The sequence below is a fragment of the Arachis stenosperma genome, chromosome 1 (assembly GCF_014773155.1).
Source record: "Arachis stenosperma cultivar V10309 chromosome 1, arast.V10309.gnm1.PFL2, whole genome shotgun sequence".
Classification (NCBI taxonomy): domain Eukaryota; kingdom Viridiplantae; phylum Streptophyta; class Magnoliopsida; order Fabales; family Fabaceae; genus Arachis; species Arachis stenosperma.
Genome location: NC_080377.1, coordinates 104,907,702 through 104,928,780, shown reverse-complemented (window position 1 = coordinate 104,928,780; position 21,079 = coordinate 104,907,702). Strand labels below are relative to the sequence as shown.

Genomic DNA, 21,079 nt, shown 5'->3' with positions numbered 1-21,079 from the left:
TGTAATCCCCTTTCTTGGACCTTGGTCAGGTTTCTTTGAGGGATTACTTTTATAACTTTGTTTGGTAGGAGACTGACTTCGTTAGGTCGATCTCTTTCTAAGTTATTTTTGTAATCCTCTTTCTTGGACCTTTGTCAGGTCTCTTTTAGGGATCACGTTTATAACTTTGTTTTCGTAGGAAACCAACTTCATTAGGTCGATCTCTTTCTAAGTTATTTTTCGTAATCCTCTTTCTTGGACCTTTGTCAGGTCTCTTTGAGGGATTACTTTTATACCGTTGTTTGGTAGGAGACCGACTTCGTTAGGTCGATCTCTTTCTAAGTTATTTTTGTAATCCTCTTTCTTGGACCTTTGTCAGGTCTCTTTCAGGGATCACGTTTAAAACTTTTTTTTCGTAGGAAACCGACGTCATTAGGTCGATCTCTTTCTAAGTTATTTTTGTAATCCTCTTTCTTGGACCTTTGTCAGGTCTCTTTCAGGGATTACTTTTATAACTTCGTTTTGTAGGAAACCGACTTCGTTAGGTCGATCTCTTTCTATGTTAGTTTTGTAATCCTCTTTCTTGGACCTTTGTCAGGTCTCTTTCAGGGATTACTTTTAAAACTTTGTTTTGTAGGAAACCGACTTCGTTAGGTCGATCTCTTTCTAAGTTATTTTTGTAATCCTCTTTCTTGGACCTTTGTCAGGTCTCTTTCAGGGATTACTTTTATAACTTTGTTTTGTAGGAAACCGACTTCGTTAGGTCGATCTCTTCTTAAGTTAAAGTAATCCTCTTTAATAGGGTTGGCCAGACCTCTTTCCAGGGTTTACTTATAACTTGGGTTGACTTGGTCCGACTTCTAAACGTCGGCCAATCTTCAACTTATTATTTTAGCTATCCGTAAGACCTCGTCATGCTCTTTTTTGGATTGCTTTCGATAACTTCTTACATTATTCTGTGTTCATCTTTGCCAATTTGTAGAAAGTGGTTGGCATCTTTAGATTGTCTTTTGGGTGAATCGCGTTTTCACCTTTATCGGACGGTTATCTTTATCGTGATCGTGCAGTGAAATTATTTTTCACTTTCTGCCGATCTGTTGCTTTATAATCGAACGATGAATAATTCAGATTAATGCGTCTTGAAATCTTTGTAGAATACCTAAATAAATTTTATTCAAAGAAAAGTGCAAAATATATACATGTGGGAATTTTTTCATCCTTTTAAGTTGGATAGTGTCTAGGTCTCAACCTGGTGCCTCATTAAAAAACCTTTTCAGGAAAAAGAGTGCATCCAATAATGAGACCCTTTACCTTTTCTAACTGTAGTACCTTCTTAGGTTGCAGGCGTGCCATGATCTGGGAAGCTCTCGTCCATCGAGTTCGGACAGTCTGTAGTAGCCCTTCCCAAGTACTTTTATAACTCGGTAGGGTCCTTTTCAGTTTGCTCCCAACTTTCCTTCTCCTGGTCGAGTTGTTTCAATATCATTTCAGATTAGGATAAGATCGTTCTCTGTAAAACTTCTTGGTACTACCCTTTGATTATATCTGGAAGCCATTCGACACTTTAGAGCTTCCTCCCTGATCCGAGCTCTTTCTTGGATTTCAGGTAGTAGGTCGAGCTCTTCCCTCTGAAGTTGGGAGTTTGCTCCCTCATTGTAATGAACTACTCTAGGCGATCTTTCCTCAATCTCTACTGGAATCATTGCCTCTATTCCGTATGCTAACCGGAAGGGGGATTCCTTTGTGGTGGAGTGTGGCATCATTCGATATGCCCATAGGACCTGTGGAAGCTCTTCTGCCCAGGCTCCCTTTGCATCTTGTAATCTCCGTTTTAACCCGGCCAATATGACTTTGTTGGCGGCTTCGGCCTGTCCATTGGCCTGTGGATGTTCGACGGAGGTGTACTGGTGCTTTATATTCAAGTCGGCTACTAGTTTTCTGAAGCCTGCATCTGTGAATTGAGTGCCATTGTCTATGGTTATTGAATATGGAACTCCGAACCTTGTAACAATGTTTCTATATAGGAATTTTCGGCTTCTTTGGGCGGTGGCGTTAGCTAGGGGTTCTGCCTCGATTCACTTTGTAAAGTAGTCTACTCCTACTATAAGAAATTTAACTTGTCATGATCCCTAGGGAAAGGGGCCGAGAAGATCGAGTCCCCATTTTGCAAACGGCCAAGGAGAAGTCACGCTGATGAGCTCTTCTGGCGGGGCGATGTGAAAGTTGGCATTTTTCTGACATGGTGGACATGTCTTTACAAATTCTGTGGCTTCTTTCTGTAATGTTGGCCAATAGAACCCTGCCCGGAGTACTTTTTTGACAAGAGCCCGGGCTCCGAGATGGTTGCCACAAATGCCGCCATGTATTTCTTCTAACACTTCCCTTATGTGGGAGGTCGGAACGCATTTTAATAATGGTACTGAGATCCCTCTTTTGTACAGTATGTTGTTTATGATGGTGTAGTACTGTGCCTTCCTTTTTAGCCTTTTTGCCTCCCTTTCTTCTGTCGGGAGTGTTCCTGTTTTGAGGTAGTTGATTATGGGGGTCATCCATCCTTGGTCCTGGTTTACTATGGCTAGGACTTTTTCTTCTTCCAAAATTGACGGACTCTGTAACATTTCCTGGATGAGGCTTCTATTGTTGCCCCCAGGTTTGGTGCTGGCTAGTTTCGAGAGTGCGTCAGCTCGGGCATTTTGTTTGCGGGGTATGTGGCAGATCTTATATTCCCCAATTAGTCCGAGCTGTTCCTTGGCCTTTTCTAAATACCTTTTCATGGTGGGATCTTTGGCCTGGTAGCTCCTTGTTATTTGTGATGTGACCACTTGTGAATCGCTGTAAATGTTGAGTTTTTGAGCGTTATTTGTTATTTGTTGAACTCCAAGTTATGACGTGTTTTGGGCGTTCAACTCCGGATCATGACGTGTTTCTGGCGTTTAACTCCAGACAGCAGCATGTACTTGGCGTTCAACGCCAAGTTACGTCGTCTATCTTCGCGCAAAGTATGGACTATTATATATTGCTGGAAAGCCTTGGATGTCTACTTTCCAACGCCGTTGAGAGCGCGCCAATTGGACTCTTGTAGCTCCAGAAAATCTATTTCGAGTGCAGGGAGGTCAGGATCCAATAGCATCAGCAGTCCTTTTTCAGCCTAAGTCAGATTTTTGCTCAGCTCCCTTAATTTCAGCCAGAAAATACCTGAAATCACAGAAAAATACACACACTCATAGTAAAGTCCAGAAATATGATTTTTGCCTAAAAACTAATAATATTTAACTAAAAACTAATTAAAACATGCTAAAATCTACATGAAATTACCCCCAAAAAGCGTATAAAATATCCGCTCATCATTGGCCTCATGTCTTCTCGCAATAACATTGTAGAGATGTCTTCCAGAGTTCCCGAGGGGATGTCCGATTGGCTGGACTCCCTTGTTTTGTTGTGTGTTTCCGTTGTGGATGCTGAATTTTGCACAGAGCTGAGGAAGCGTCATAGGATTTGTGGTAACAATGCTCGTGAGCGGGATTACGAGCTTGTTGCTCCTGATTCTGATGAGAGGGTTTGCTTTCCGACTTCCATTGAGAGGGAGCGTCCCTTCTTCTATGCCTATGAATACTTTTTTAGCCAGTTGAATGTTACTTTTCCTTTTACTGCTTTTGAAACCGACCTGTTGTGGTCGTGTAATATTGCTCCATCCTAGCTTCACCCCAATTCCTGGGGTTTTATTAAAATTTTTCAACTTCTCTGCCGTGAACTAGATGTAACATCTTCCCAGACTCTGTTTCTTTACTTGTTTGTTTCTGCCAAGCTTGGCGGTTCTTCAAAAAAGAAAGCTTCTTGGGTTTCTTTCCGGTCTGCCCAGGGCCATAAAGTGTTTGCGATGTATGAGGAGTCCTTTAAGGACTTCAAGAACTACTTCTTTAGAGTTCGAGCTGTTGAGGGGGCCCGCCCCTTTTTTCTTGATGAGAATGACGAGCCCTCCTTCCCTTTAGAGTGGCAGAACGATGTAAGAGTGTCTCGCTATTCTTGGGAGATGCTTGATGATGTCGAACGCGCTTTTGTAGTTGTTCTTGAGGATCTCTGGGGGAAACCTCTTCATCTTGATACAAAAAGATTTTTGACTAATCCGTCCTTGGTTCGGACTGCTTTGGGTATTTGTTTGTCTCTTTGTCTGACTTGTTTCTATATTTGTTTCTTTTTCTTCTTCTTTTGTAACTCTTTGTCGTGGTTGTTTTTGTGTTTGTAGAGATGCAAAGAACAATGACTCTATGAAGGCCTTCAAAAGGGCAAAGAAGGCAACTGCTGCTCTGAACATCTCGGCCAAGGTGGCCGGTAAGGGATCTTCACAGGTCCCCGTGAAGCCCCCTGTGCCGAGTTCCCTTGGGCCGAGGAAAGTAGTTCCTACTCCCCAGTTTCATCAGGTCGATCCTCCTCAGACTTCTGCTGCTGCTTCTGGTGCCCCACCTTTGAAAAAGCAAAAAACATCCGAGCCTTTTAACTTGGATGCCCCAGACTTTGATGCCACTGAGTTTGTTGACCAACAAATTGCCCCCTATGGTGGGCTTTCCATGGACGACGTGTCTCTTCTTCGGCATTTGGATTTTATCACTAAAAATAGTGTGAAGATGGCTCATATGGGTGTGGCTATATTCCGAACAGTTCAGGGGATTCCGATTCATGCCACAAAATCCTTTATGGAAGAGGCCAAGTCGGAATTTGATCGAATCAAGGGTCTGAAGGAGGAGTTTGAGGTGAAGTTGGCGAAGGTGGAGAAGGAGCTGGAGGGTGAGAAGGCCAACTCTATTGCCCTTGCTGCTTCTTTGAAGCTGGCCGAAGACATGGCATTGAAACATAAGGATAGCTATGTCTCGGCTTCTAGGGAATTGATGCATCTTCGGGAGGATTTGGAAACAGTTCGGGTTAATTATGGTGAGCTTCAGGGTCACCTTGTGGGTAGCGTAACTGCTGCCTCCGAGAACCTGATGGAGCAGTTCCGGGTTGTTGCTCCTGATGCCGACTTGACTGTCATCAGCCTGGACAATGTCATGAGAGATGGTAAGATTGTCCCTGATGACCAGGATGATGATGAGACTGATCCTCCCCCCGTGCCTTCTCTTAAGGTGTCGACCTCCTCTGTTCCCCCTGTTACATCTGATCCGGAATGCCAGATTCTGAACCGGAAGGATGGGATCGTAGATGCTATGCCCCTTCAGACTCGTCCTCTTTCTCCCCATACTGATGCTACCAGGAAAGCTCCCGATCTTTAGCTGATCTTTTTTGGATATTTTGTGTAAATAGCCCAGTTTGTGGGCTTTTGAACTTTGTTTTGTTTGTTCTTCTTGACGCTTCTAATTGTCTGCCTTGCAACTCTTTTGAAAAACAAAAGTAGCTTCCAAGGTTGGTTTTGTGGTGACCTCTTGAAGCTTTATCGTATTATGCATGATATCTGTTGAAATTTTGCTGTCTGGCCTCTTTACGTTGTTTTCGTGCTTATCGTTTGTAGCTTGGATCCTTTTGAGGCCGTGCCTGTGGGGGGTCCGACTTGTTTCTCGGTTTCCTCGCTCTTGTTTGTATTTTTAGCGCCTTATGACCGATTTCTTTATGTTGGTCCCCCTCAAAATTTATTTTTGTGATCCCCTTTTCTGGGCCTTTACTCGGTCTCTTTCAGGGATTATGTTGATAACTTTTTAGTGGTAGGAGTCCGACTTTGGTTATGTCGGTCTCCTTTAAGTTATTTTTCGTAGTCCTCTTTCTTGGATCTTTGTCAGATCTCTTTCAGGGACTACTTGTATAACTTTTTAGTGGTAGGAGTCCGACTTTGGTTATGTCGGTCTCCTTTAAGTTATTTTCCGTAGTCCTCTTTCTTGGATCTTTGTCAGATCTCTTTTAGGGACTACTTGTATAACTTTTTTAGTGGTAGGAGTCCGACTTTGGTTATGTCGGTCTCTTTTAAGTTATTTTTCGTAGTCCTCTTTCTTGGATCTTTGTCAGATCTCTTTCAGGGACTACTTGTATAACTTTTTAGTGGTAGGAGTCCGACTTTGGTTATGTCGGTCTCCTTTAAGTTATTTTCCGTAGTCCTCTTTCTTGGATCTTTGTCAGATCTCTTTTAGGGACTACTTGTATAACTTTTTTAGTGGTAGGAGTCCGACTTTGGTTATGTCGGTCTCTTTTAAGTTATTTTTCGTAGTCCTCTTTCTTGGATCTTTGTCAGATCTCTTTCAGGGACTACTTGTATAACTTTTTAGTGGTAGGAGTCCGACTTTGGTTATGTCGGTCTCCTTTAAGTTATTTTTCGTAGTCCTCTTTCTTGGATCTTTGTCAAATCTCTTTCAGGGACTACTTGTATAACTTTTTAGTTTTGGCCTGACTTTGTTATGTCAGGCCCTTCTAAGTTAAAGTAATCCTCTTTAATAGGGTTGGCCAGACCTCTTTCCTGGGTTTACTTATAACTTGGGTTGACTTGGTCCGACTTCTGAACGTCGGCCGGTCTTTAAGTTATTATATTAGCTATCCGTAAGACCTCATCAGGTTCTTTTTTTTGGATTGCTTTCGATAACTTCTTACATTATTCTGTGTTCATCTTTGCCAATTTGTAGAAAATGGTTGGCATCTTTAGATCGTCCTTTGGGTGAATCGCGTTTTCACCTTTATCGGACGATTGTCTTTATCGTGGTCGTGTAGTGAATTTGTTTTTCACTTTCTGCCGACCTGTTGCTTTATAATCGGACGATGAATACTTCAGATTAATGCGTCTTGGAATCTTGTAGAATATCTAAATAAACTTTATTCAAAGAAAAAATGCAAATATATACATGTGGGAATTTCCTTGTCCCTTTAAGTCGGGTATGATCTAGGTCTCGACATGGTGCCTCATTAAAAAACCTTTTCAGGAAAAAGAGCGCATTCATTTAGTGAGATCCTTTACCTTTTCTAACTGTAGTACCTTCTTAGGTTGCAGGCGTGCCATGATCGGGGAAGCTCTCGTCCATCAAGCTCGGACAGTCTGTAGTAGCCCTTCCCCAGTACTTCAATGACTCGGTAGGGTCCTTTCCAGTTTGCTGCCATCTTTCCTTCTCTAGGTCGAGTTGTTCCAATGTCATTTCTGATTAGGATGAGATCATTCTCTGCAAAACTTCTCGGCACTACCTTTTGATTATATTTGGAAGCCATTCGTCGCGTAACAAGTCGAGCTCTTCTCTCTGAAGTTGGGAGTTTGCTCGTTCATTGTAGTGGACTACTCGGGGAGATCCTTCTTCGATTTCTATTGGAATCATTGCCTCCGCTCCGTATGCTAGTCGGAATGGTGATTCGTTTGTAGTAGAATGGGGGGTTGTTCGATACGCCCATAGGACTTGTGGAAGTTCCTCGGCCCAAGCTCCCTTTGCTTCTTGTAGCCTCCGTTTTAGTCCGGCCAATATGACTTTGTTGGCCGCTTCGGCTTGTCAATTGGCTTGGGGATGTTCGACGGAGGTGAACTGGTGTTTTATGTTCAAGTCGGCCACCAATTTTCTGAAGCCTGCCTCTGTAAATTGGGTACCGTTGTCCGTGGTGATGGAGTGTGGTACACCGAACCTCGTAATAATATTCCTATATAGGAATTTTCGACTTCTTTGAGCGGTGGCGTTGGCTAGGGGTTCTGCCTCAATCCATTTTGTGAAATAGTCTACTCCTACTATGAGGAATTTTACTTGTCCCGATCCCTGTGGGAAGGGTCCGAGAAGGTCGAGTCCCCATTTCGCAAATGGCCAGGGTGAGGTCACGTGATGAGCGGATAATTTGTACGCTTTTTGGCATTATTTTTAGTATGTTTTCAGTAGGATTTAGTTAGTTTTTAGTATATTTTTATTAGTTTTTAATTAAAATTCACTTTTCTGGACTTTACTATGAGTTTGTGTTTTCTTCTGTGATTTCAGGTATTTTCTGGCTGAAATTGAGGAACCTGAGCAAAAATCTGATTCAGAGACTGAAAAGGACTGCAGATGCTGTTGGATTCTGAGCTTCCTGCACTCGAAGTAGATTTTCTGGAGCTACAGAAGCCCAATTGGCGCGCTCTCAACGGCGTTAAAAAGTAGACATCCTGGGCTTTCCAGCAATATATAATAGTCCATACTTTGCCCAAGATTTGATGGCCCAAACCGGCGTTCAAAGTCACCTTCAGATTATCCAGCGTTAAACGCCGGAACTGGCACCAAAGTGGGAGTTAAACGCCCAAATTGGCACAAAAGCTGACGTTTAACTCCAAGAAGAGTCTCTACACGAAAATGCTTCAATGCTCAGCCCAAGCACACACCAAGTGGGCCCGGAAGTGGATTTTTATGTCTTTTACTCATCTTTGTAAACCTTAAGCTACTAGTACTCTATAAATAGGACCTTTTACTATTGTATTTTCATCTTTGGACATCTAGTTCTTAGATCATTGGGGGCTGGCCTCACGGCCATGCCTAGACCTTGTTCTTATGTATTTTCAACGGTGGAGTTTCTACACACCATAGATTAAGGTGTGGAGCTCTACTGTACCTCGAGTATTAATGCAATTACTATTGTTCTTCTATTCAATTCAGCTTGTTCTTGTTCCAAGATATCACTTGTTCTTCAACTTGATGAATGTGATGATCCGTGACACTCATCATCATTCTCACCTATGAACGTGTGACTGACAACCACCTCCGTTCTACCTTAGATTGGGTGAATATCTCTTGGATTCCTGATACATGATGCATGGTTGATCGCCTGACAACCGAGCGCTCGCCTGACAAACGAGCCAGCCATTCCGTGAGATCAGAGTCTTCGTGGTATAGGCTAGAACTGATGGCGGCATTCAAGAGAATCCGGAAGGTCTAACCTTGTCTGTGGTATTCTGAGTAGGATTCAATGATTGAATGACTGTGACGTACTTCAAACTCCTGAGGGCGGGGCGTTAGTGACAGACGCAAAAGAATCACTGGATTCTATTCTGGCCTGATTGAGAACCGACAGATGGATAGCCATGCCGTGACAGGGTGCGTTGAACATTTCCACTGAGAGGATGGGAGGTAGCCACTGACAACGGTAAAACCCTTGCATAAGCTTGCCATGGAAAGGAGTAAGAAGGATTGGATGAAGACAGTAGGAAAGCAGAGAGACGGAAGGGACAAAGCATCTCCATTCGCTTATCTAAAATTCTCACCAATGGAATACATAAGTATCTCTATCTTTATCTTTATGTTTTATTCATATATCATCCATAACCATTTGAGTCTGCCTGACTAAGATTTTCAAGGTGACTGATAAACCCCATTTTGACGGTTTATCTTGTGCTAGATTTAGGAGATTTTATAACCTTTTACCCACATTTATCCATTGAAATAGCATGGTTTTATAACTTCTCCCTTAATTGTGCTTAAGAGTGAAAACATGCTTTTTAGGACTTAAAATAGCTAAATTTAATTCACCTTGATTCCATTAGATGCCTTGATATGTTTATTAAGTGATTTAAGGTTTAGGAGGCAAAGATTGGATCAAGGGAATGAAGAAAGAAGCATGAAAAGTTGGAGAACTCATGAAGAAATGAAAGAACCGGAAAGCTGTCAAGCCGACCTCTTCGCACTTAAACGACCATAACATGAGCTACAGAGGTCCAAATGATGCGGTTATAGTTGGGTTAGAAAGCTAACATCCGGGGCTTCGAAACGATATAAGATTTGCCATAGTTGCTACACGTATGGTGGCACGCACGCGCAAAGTACGCGCATGCGCCGTTGCTGCCACCTAGTTCACTTAAAGCAACATGTGGCCAGCGATTTTAGAAGCCTTGTGGGTCCAATCCAACTCATTTCTGATGCTATTTAAGCCAAGGATTGAAGGGGAATTAACATACTTTTCATACTTTAGAAGTTAGTTACCATTAGTTTAGGATTAGTTTAGAAGTAGTTTCTAGAGAGAGAAGCTCTCACTTCTCTCTAGGATTAGGATTAGGATTAGTTCTTAGATCTAGGTTCTAAGCTTTGCTTTCTTCTACTTCTATCTTTCAATTTCTTGTTGTTACATTGTTACATTCATCTTCCTCTATTCTTTTGTTGTAATTTCCTTTATGTTGTTCTTATACTTTGTTGTAGATCTACTTTTGTTCCTCCTATTCTCTTTCAATTCAATTAGAGGTAATTCATAATAATTGTGTTCATTTGATTTGTTGTTGTTTAGTTCCTTGCAATTGAGTAGTGTAGATTTACTTTTCTTGCAATTTTACTATGCTTTCCTTTTATGCCTTCCAAGTGTTTGATGAAATGCTTGGTTGGATTTTAGAGTAGAATTTTATACTCTTGGCTTGGAAAGGTAACTTAGGACCTCTTGAGTTACTAATGTCCAAGTAATTGATGATTGGAATCCATTGACTCTAGTTCTCACTAATTGAATTAGTGGAGAGTTAGGACTTATGGACTAGGATTGATATAGCTCATTTGACTTTCCTTTACTACTAGTTAGAGGATGATTTAATGAGATTAATCCTTGCCAATTCTCATATTGTGGTTAGTGATTAGGATAGAGATCCTTGACCACCAACCCTTGCCAAGACCTTTTTAGCCATTAGTTTACTTTCTTGCCATTTATCTTTCATGTTTCTTATCAAAACCCCAAAATAACTCACAACCAATAACAAGACACTCTATTGTAATTCCTAGGGAGAACGACCCAAGGTTTGAATACTTCGGTTTATAAAATTAGGGGTTTGTTACTTGTGACAAACAATCTTTTGTATGAAAGGATTTTTTATTGGTTTAGAAACTATACTTGCAACGAGACTTCAATAGTGAAATTCTAAATCGTCAAAAATCCAATCGTCAAAATGGCGCCGTTGCCGGGGAATTGCAATGGTGTTGTGTTATTGGTTATTGTATATATGTGAATATTGTGAATAGCTTGATTTTTTTTTGATTGCTTGTTAGTTTTTGCTAGTCTTAGTATTTTGTTTCATTATTTCTTATTAGTTTTTGTTTCTTATTTGTTCTTGCTATCATGAATTCTCACTTTGGCTATGAGTTTGGTTATAAACATGTTGTAGGAAATGAAGACTATAATGAAGATGTGTATCAAGGATGGGACACTCAAAGGTGGGAGGAGCCATATGCTTATGATCAATCCTCATGGCAACAACCCCCACCAATGCACTATGAAGAAGAGCCACTCTATGATGCATATCAATCCAATGGCTATGGTGAATCACCTTGTGACTTTCAAGAACCACCACCATATGCCTATGAACCATATCCTCAACATAACTCTCAACCATACTCACAAGCCTCTTTTCACCAACCACCTTCATATGACCCTAATCCATATCCATCCTACCAACAACCATATGAGCCATATGAACCACACATAGAGCCACCACCATTCCAACATCAACACTTTCAAGAACCACCTCCAATATATGAAAATTTTCAACCACAAGATGAATACTACTTTCCACCACAACCTCCCATGGAAGAATATTCATATCCATTAATCCAAGAGCCACATGATCCTAATCATATTATCCAAGAGGAACAAGAGTCAAGGGATCATCTCAAGGAAGCATTGGATCAATTTCAAGCAACCATGGAGTGTGTTGTGCAACAAGTGGAAAGAATGGAAAACATTGAACCACCACAACTCTACCACGAAGAACTACCTTCCTACTATGAACCCTTCCCCCAAAATGATGAATCCTTCCAACCACCTCAATCTCTAATGGATGAAACCCTTGGTGTTCTTGTTCAAGGGCAAGAAGAGATGAAAAGGGATCTGCAAAATTTCATGGCCGCCTTGGATGCGGTAACAAATCAATTAGCCTCCCAATGCTTGAACACTCAAGGAACTCCCATGGCTACATGTGGAGAATCAAATGAAGAACATAGCATGATGGAGAGATTGGAAACTCCGGTGGGGAATGAAGGAAGTTGCTTTGTATTGGAACAATTGGAGGAAGCTTTAATTATTGAAGACAAGGAAGAAGTGGTAGAAGACTTAGGAGATGCGGAGCCTCCATGGGAACATAGAGTTGAAGAAAACCCCTCCAAGATGATTGAAATTGATGCTAGGGAGGAAAGTGCACACCTTCCAAGGCATACTCCATATGAAGACTTGGATGGGATAGAGAAAGAATTGAGTTCCCTTGGAGATGAAGATCAAGCATCAAGTCTTAGTGGTGAAGAATCCTTTGAGCATGAAGAACCTTCTCCGGTTGGATTTGAAAGCGTTGAGGAGGTAAATTTTTCGCATCCTCCCTATTATGATTTGAGTAAAGGAAAGGGTTTAGATAAAATTGTTAAACAAAGGATTGTGATTAAGAGATCTTGTGAAGAGGTGGAAGTCCCTAGAAATAGAAGAACGAGGGTTGGTTATGCTTTGTCAAGATCTTTGGAAGCATCTTTGCCTAGGTTGCCATCTACACCTTCATTTGAGTGGGTGAAATTCATTTCTATTAGTTTTATTATCCCACTTGAATATGGTTTGCTTGAAACGGATGGCCAACTTAGGGGAGTTTGCGGGATGAAGCGTAAGCGAAAAAAGTTTTGTGGTGGGCGTTGCAAATCAAGGCTCATTATAGTTGATGCATCAAACATGGGATATAAAGGTTGGAGTAGTGCTCAAATAGATGGGTCTAGGAGGATTGTTGGGCACTTCATAGAGAATTCACCTTACTCACCACCCGGTTGGACTAATAATGATGATCAACCTCAAGACGGGTGTGAAAACAAAGTGTGGGATCCCGGATCACAAGAAGAGGATCAACTTTGGGAGCCCCAAGATTGTGAAGAACTCCATCAAGACTTGGCTCAATCCATGAAGAATCTTGGGGCACAATGGAGAACCAAGCATTGGTGGGAGTTCCAAGATGAATACAAGCACAAGCCACCTTGATAAGAAGCTCCCCATAAGTCCAACTTAAGGACAATAAATAAAAGTGCTAGGTGGGAGACACCCCACCATGGTAAACTCTTTCCATATTCTTTTAGTTTGTTAATAAGTGAATTGAGTTGCCATTATAGGTAGATTCTCATTTTCATTTTTATCTTTTGAAAATATTGGTAGAATTAGTTTAATTTCTTGTTTTTATTGTTTTATCAAGTTTAGTTAGTAGTATAGTATGTTGAATAAGGTTCTAGGGCGTTTTGGTAGCTGTTTGGAGGATTGAAAGGCTTGGATTGGTGTAAGAACTTAGAAAAATATTTTTTGAAAAACAGAACACCATCCACGCGTGCACGCACCTAACGCGTACGCGCACCTGAGCATTTTTTGACCATCCACGCAGACGCGCACTGTACGCGTACGCGTAGATGCAAAAAATTCTACTCCAGCCAAAAATCCGAGAGTTAGGCCTGCACTGTGCGAACATTGGGCCTCAGGCACAAGTCAATGCACGCGTGCACGCACTTGGCGCGTACGCGCACAAGATCTGAAATTCGCAATGCACGCGCATGCGCACTGTGCGCGCGCGCACTGTCGATTGCACAATCTGCACCCCCGGTACTTTTACCCGAGAGTTGTGCCAGACTTGGGCCGACATTATGCCTCCGGCCTAACTCGATGCACGCGTGCGCGCACCTGGCGCGTATGCGTCCTTTAACCAATATGCACATCGACGCGTAAGCACGCATGACGCGTACGCGTCGGTAAAAAAAAAGTTTTTTTTCTCCCCTTCCATTTTCTTTTGCTTATCACATTCGTATACTTCTACTCTTCCCATTTTCATTTAGTTTTTGTAGCATGTTTTCGTTTTTTTTTTAGTCATTTTAATAATGGTGTTGCATCTTCCTACTCAATTGTTGAGAAATTCTTGCATTATTTTGGTGCCTCTTGACTTGTTTGATATTGTTGGGTAATGAAACTTTTAAATCAATGCTTCATCTTGTATGACTCTTGTGTCTTTGTGCATTGATATGACCTCATATTGTCTTTCATGACCCACTTCTTCTCATTTGAACTTGATGCTCAATACACTCTTCATGCTTTAACTTTACTCTTGCATCGAGCTTAATGATATGCCTTAGCTTACATTGTTTTCTCACTCACATGCTTAGCTAACATGTAGTAGGGAATCATACTCTTATTTGGCATTAGCCCCCGCCTATGTTCTAATTGCCTTGATATCTTTGTTATAGGCTTAATTTTCTTTCTTTCTTTCCTTTTGGGTTGGCCACCAATACGGAGGGAGAAAGGAAAAGCTTTTAAATGGGGCAACAAACAAGTCATCCACACAACCTTTTGAAGGAACTCATCCATTGTAGCAACCCATCCCCCTTGCTCATCCTTCAATGCACCGAGGACGGTGCAAACTTTTAAGTGTGGGGAGGTTGTCCGACCGTTCGGCGATTTTGGGTGACTAATCCCAACACTTTTTCATTTCATTCTAGGATTTTATGGTTTTTACTTGTATTTTCTAATTTTTGCATATGTATACACAATAAGCTTAGTCAAAATAATGAATTTTTCAAGATTTCTATCTATAGGGCACCAATTGATTTGAGTGAAAACTTTTCATAGAACTTGCTTGAATTATATATATCGTGGATCATGTTTTTGAGCTAAGAACACAAGCTTGCGAGATTCGAGCCTAATGGTGTGGTTACATCTTATAACCACTTATTTTTCCTTCTTATGTGCATTATTCTCTTTCTATGATTGTAATCTTTGATTTGTTTGATTCTTTATGTCCATTATTTTGTGTATTCATGCATTTATATGATTGAGGCCATCATTTCATTAGCTCACTTACCCAAATAGCCTTACCTTTTATCTTCCATTGTTAGCCAACTTTGAGCCTACGATTAACCCACTTGTTCTTAATTTTAGCACATTACAAGCCTTAAAGCGAAAAACAATAAATGTCCTTATTTGGATCTTTGATTAGCTTAGGCTAGTGTGTGTGAGCACCATTCAAGTGTGGGAACCTTGGGACATTGGGTGAATAAAAGGGTATTTTGAATTGTTATTGAAAATATTGGGAATTGGGTACATACTCATGTATTGATCAAATGTAAAACCTTATGCATTGATGCTCTTGTATATAGAAAGAAAAAAAATGAGAAAAACAAAAGAAAAAGAAAAAAAATAATATGGAAAAGAAAAAAAATATATAGAAAAAAAAGAAAGAAATAAAAAGGGGACAAAATGCCCCAAATCAAAGTATAGTCCAATAAAATCAATGCATAGGTGTTGTGAAATTAAAAAGGAATACATGAGTATGTGAAAGAGTGAAAAATGGGTAGTTAGGTTGGAATTTAATTGTATAGGATGTCATAGGTTAGATGGAAGTTTAAGCTTATCAAAGATTCAAATTTCAAACTCACTTAACCAAATATGCATCCTACCTTGACCCTAGCCCCATTACAACCTAAAGAAAAGACCTCATGATACTTGTATGCATGCATGAAATATGTGTTGATTGTTAGAAGAAGAACAAATCTTAGAAAGCATGATTAGGGGAGAATTGAGAGAATCAACCCTAAACACTTGAGCGAATAGAGTGCAAACACATCCGGTGAGGGTTTGATGCTCAATTACATGTTTTCACCTATGATCATAATTTTCATGCAAGTTTGTAAAAATATTTAATAACTTAATTCAATTGTGGATTAGACTTGCTAGTCCTTAGCCCTTGTGCATATATGCTTCTTAGGAATTGATTTATTTTGACCAAGCAATTGCATTCATTTAGATAGTTGCATATAGGTAGACTGCATTTAGTTAGTTTCCATTGAATAAATGCCATACCCTTACTTCATTCTTGGTTTAAGCATGAGGATATGCTTGGTTTAAGTGTGGGGAGGTTGATAAACCCCATTTTGACGGTTTATCTTGTGCTAGATTTAGGGGATTTTATAACCTTTTACCCACATTTATCCATTGAAATAGCATGGTTTTATAACTTCTCCATTAATTGTGCTTAAGAGTGAAAACATGCTTTTTAGGACTTAAAATAGCTAAATTTAATTCACCTTGATTCCATTAGATGCCTTGATATGTTTGTTAAGTGATTTAAGGTTTAGGAGGCAAAGATTGGATCAAGGGAATGAAGAAAGAAGCATGAAAAGTTGGAGAACTCATGAAGAAATGAAAGAACCGGAAAGCTGTCAAGCCGACCTCTTCACACTTAAACGACCATAACTTGAGCTACAGAAATCCAAATGATGCGGTTCTAGTTGGGTTAGAAAGCTAACATCCGGGGCTTCGAAACGATATAAGATTTGTCATAGTTGCTACACGTATGGTGGCGCGCACGCGCAAAGTACGCGCACGCGCCGTTGCTGCCACCTAGTTCACTTAAAGCAACATGTGGCCAGCGATTTTAGAAGCCTTGTGGGTCCAATCCAACTCATTTCTGATGCTATTTAAGCCAAGGATTGAAGGGGAATTAACATACTTTTCATACTTTAGAAGTTAGTTACCATTAGTTTAGGATTAGTTTAGAAGTAGTTTCTAGAGAGAGAAGCTCTCACTTCTCTCTAGGATTAGGATTAGGATTAGTTCTTAGATCTAGGTTCTAATCTTTGCTTTCTTCTACTTCTATCTTTCAATTCCTTGTTGTTACATTGTTACATTCATCTTCCTCTATTCTTTTGTTGTAATTTCCTTTATGTTGTTCTTATACTTTGTTGTAGATCTACTTTTGTTCCTCCTATTCTCTTTCAATTCAATTAGAGGTAATTCATAATAATTGTGTTCATTTGATTTATTGTTGTTTAGTTCCTTGCAATTGAGTAGTGTAGATTTACTTTTCTTGCAATTTTACTATGCTTTCCTTTTATGCCTTCCAAGTGTTTGATGAAATGCTTGGTTGGATTTTAGAGTAGAATTTTATACTCTTGGCTTGGAAAGGTAACTTAGGACCTCTTGAGTTACTAATGTCCAAGTAATTGATGATTGGGATCCATTGACTCTAGTTCTCACTAATTGAATTAGTGGAGAGTTAGGACTTATGGACTAAGATTGATATAGCTCATTTGACTTTCCTTTACTACTAGTTAGAGGATGATTTAATGAGATTAATCCTTGCCAATTTTCATATTGTGGTTAGTGATTAGGATAGAGATCCTTGACCACCAACCCTTGCCAAGACCTTTTTAGCCATTAGTTTACTTTCTTGCCATTTATCTTTCATGTTTCTTATCAAAACCCCAAAATAACTCACAACCAATAACAAGACACTCTATTGTAATTCCTAGGGAGAACGACCCGAGGTTTGAATACTTCGGTTTATAAAATTAGGGGTTTGTTACTTGTGACAAACAATCTTTTGTATGAAAGGATTTTATATTGGTTTAGAAACTATACTTGCAACGAGACTTCAATAGTGAAATTCTAAACCGTCAAAAATCCAATCGTCAGTGACCATAGCTTGCTTCATACCAACAATCTCCGTGGGATCGACCCTTACTCGCGTAAGGTTTATTACTTGGATGACCCAGTGCACTTGCTGGTTAGTTGTGCGAAGTTGTGTTTATGCCATGGTATTGAGCACCAAGTTTTTGGGGCCATTACTAGGGATTATTTGAGAAGTAGTGATCACAATTTCGTGCACCAAGTTTTTAGCGCCGTTGCCGGGGATTGTTTCGTGTATGGACAACTGACGGTTCATCTTGTTGCTTAGATTAGGTTTTTTTTTTCAGAGTTCTTAAGAATGAATTCTAGTGTTTCAAGGTGATGTTCTTATCATCACCAAGGCTGATTGATCCTCATCAATTTAGCTCTTGAATGCAATGTCCTGCTGAAGCTTGGCTAGCTATGTCTAATTCCTTTAGACTAAAGCTTTAGACTAACATTGCATGATTCCTGGAATTCTCATTAAGAATTTTGATATCTTTATTTTCTTTTCCACTTAATTTTCGAAAAATCCAAAAAAATTACAAAATCATAAAAAAAACCAAAAGTATTTATTGTTTAAAGTCTAGTGTCTCATTTTAAGTTTGGTGTCAATTGCATGTTTCTGTTCTTCTTGCATTTTTCGAATTTATGCATGTGTCTTCATTAATCTTCAAGTTGTTCTTGATGATTTCCTTGTTTTGATCTTTGAATTCTATTGACTTGAGTATTTTGTCATTTCTCATGTGCATTCTCATTTTGTTAGTGTCAATAGTATACAAACTGCTAAGTTTGGTGTCTTGCATGCATTGTTATTTGATTTTAGTTGCATTTTGATTATTCCTCATTATTAAAAATCCAAAAATATTTTTAATTTGTGTCTTTTCAAGTCAATAATACATAGAATTGAAGATTCAGAACATACAGTAGAGGAATTACACAGAAAAAGCTGGGCGTTCAAAACGCCCAGTGAAGAAGGCAGACTGGCGTTTAAACGCCAGCCAGGGTGCCTGGCTGGGCGTTTAACGCCCAAAAAGGTAGTGCATTGGGCGTTAAACGCCAGAATGTGCACCATTCTGGGCGTTTAACGCCAGGATGGCACAAGAGGGAAGATTCTGTTTTCAATGCAAATTTTTTTTTTCAAGTTTTCAAAGTTTTTCAAAATCAAATCTTTTTCAAATCAAATCTTTTCAATCAAATCTTTTTCAAAATCAATTTCTTTCCTTTTTGAAAGATACTTGCTAACAATTAATGATTTGATTGAACAATTCAAGTATGTTGCCTTTTCTGTTGAGAGAGGTTTAATGTTTGAATCATATCTTTTCTTGTTAGGCAAGTCATTAATTTTTAAAATCAAATCTTTTTAAATTATTTTTCAAATCATATCTTCTCAATCACATCTTTTTCAAAATGAATTTTTTTTAAAAAAATAATTTTCGAAAAAAAAAATTTTTCTTCCCCTCTTCTCACATCCTTCTATTTATGGAGTATTACTCCTCCTCAATGCACAATTCGAACTCTATCTAACTAAGTTCGAATTCTTCTACCTCTTTCTTCGATTTTTCTGTTCCTCTGACACCTCAAGGAATCTCTATACTGTGACATAGAGGATTCCATATTTTCTTGTTCTCTTCTCTTTCATATGAGCAGGAACAAAGACAAAGGCATTCTTGTTGAAGCTGACCCTGAACCTGAAAGGACCTTGAAGCGAAAGCTAAGAGAAGCTAAGGCACAACTCTCTGTAGAGGACCTAACAGAAATCCTCAAAGAAGAAGAAACCATGGTAGCCGAAAACAACAACAATGCCAACAATGCAAGGAAGGTGCTTGGTGACTTTACTGCACCTACTCCCGACTTCTATGGGAGAAGCATCTCTATCCCTGCCATTGGAGCAAACAACTTTGAGCTTAAGCCTCAATTAGTTTCTCTAATGCAACAGAATTGCAAGTTCCATGGACTTCCATTGGAAGATCCTCATCAGTTTTTAGCTGAATTCTTGCAAGTCTGTGACACTGTCAAGACTAATGGGGTTGACCCTGAGGTCTACAGACTTATGCTAATCCCTTTTGCTGTAAGAGACAGAGCTAGAACATGGTTGGATTCACAACCTAAAGAAAGCCTGAACTCTTGGGAAAAGCTAGTCAATGCCTTCTTGGCAAAGTTCTTTCCACCTCAAAAATTGAGTAAGCTTAGAGTGGAGGTCCAAACCTTCAGACAGAAGGATGGAGAATCCCTCTATGAAGCTTGGGAAAGATACAAACAATTAATCAGAAAATGTCCTTCTGACATGCTTTCTGAATGGAGCATCATAGGTATTTTCTATGATGGTCTCTCTGAACTATCCAAGATGTCTTTGGATAGCTCTGCTGGAGGATCTCTTCATCTGAAGAAGACGCCTACAGAAGCTCAAGAACTAATTGAAATGGTTGCAAATAACCAATTCATGTACACTTCTGAAAGGAATCCTGTGAACAATGGGACAAATCAGAAGAAAGGAGTTCTTGAGATTGATACTCTGAATGCCATATTAGCTCAGAACAAAATATTGACTCAGCAAGTCAATTTGATTTCTCAAAGTCTGTCTGGAATGCAAAATGCACCAAGCAGTACTAAGGATGCTTCATCTGAAGAAGAAGCTTATGATCTTGAGAACCCTTCAATGGAAGAGGTGAATTACATGGGAGAGCCCTATGGAAACACCTATAATTCTTCATGGAGAAATCACCCAAATTTCTCATGGAAGGATCAACAGAGACCTCAACAAGGTTTCAACAACAATAATGGTGGAAGAAACAGGTTTAGCAATGGCAAGCCTTTTCCATCATCTTCTCAGCAACAGACAGAGAATTTTAAGCAGAACCCCTCTGACTTAGCAACCATGGTCTCTGATCTAATCAAAACCACTTAAAGTTTCATAACTGAAACAAGGTCCTCCATTAGAAATTTGGAGGCACAAGTGGGACAGCTGAGCAAGAAAGTTACTGAACTCCCTCCTAGTACTCTTCCAAGAAATACAGAAGAAAATCCAAAAGGAGAGTGCAAGGCCATCAACATGGCCGAATTTGGAGAGGAAGGAGAGGCCGTGAACGCCACTGAGGAAGACCTCAATGGGCGTGCACTGACCTCCAATGAGTTCCCTAATGAGGAACCATGGGAATCTGAGGCTCAAAATGAGACCATAGAGATTCCAATGAATTTACTTCTGCCATTTATGAGCTCTGATGAGTATTCTTCCTCTGAAGAGGATGAGTATGTCACTGAAGAGCAAGTTGCTAAATACCTTGGAGCAATCATGAAGCTAAATGACAAGTTATTTGGAAATGAGACTTGGGAGAACAAACCTCCTTTGCTCACCAAAGAACTGGATGACTTGTCTAGGCAGAAATTACCTCAAAAGAGACAAGACCCTGGGAAGTTTTCAATACCTTGTACCATAGGCACCATGACCTTCAAGAAGGCTCTATGTGACTTAGGGTCAAGTGTAAACCTCATGCCTCTCTCTGTAATGGAGAAGCTAGGGATCTTTGAGGTACAAGCTGCAAGAATCTCACTAGAGATGGCAGACAACTCAAGAAAACAAGCTCATGGACTTGTAGAAGATGTTCTGGTGAAAATTGAAAACCATTACATCCCTGCTGATTTCATAGTCCTAGAGACTGGAAAGTGCATGGATGAATCCATCATCCTTGGCAGACCCTTCCTTGCCACAGCAAAGGCTGTGATTGATGTTGATAGAGGTGAACTGATCATTCAAGTGAATGAAGAATCCTTTGTGTTTAAG

The 21,079-nt window shown here is 40.0% G+C and overlaps 1 non-coding gene across 1 annotated transcript; it reads right to left on the bottom strand.

Annotated features, from left to right (window-relative positions):
- Window positions 1-19,483: 19,483 nt before the first annotated feature.
- LOC130954912 (small nucleolar RNA R71) lies at window positions 19,484-19,591 on the bottom strand. The gene has a single exon (XR_009076491.1). It is a non-coding gene; the product is annotated as a small nucleolar RNA R71 (small nucleolar RNA).
- Between the last annotated feature and the right edge of the window lie 1,488 nt (window positions 19,592-21,079).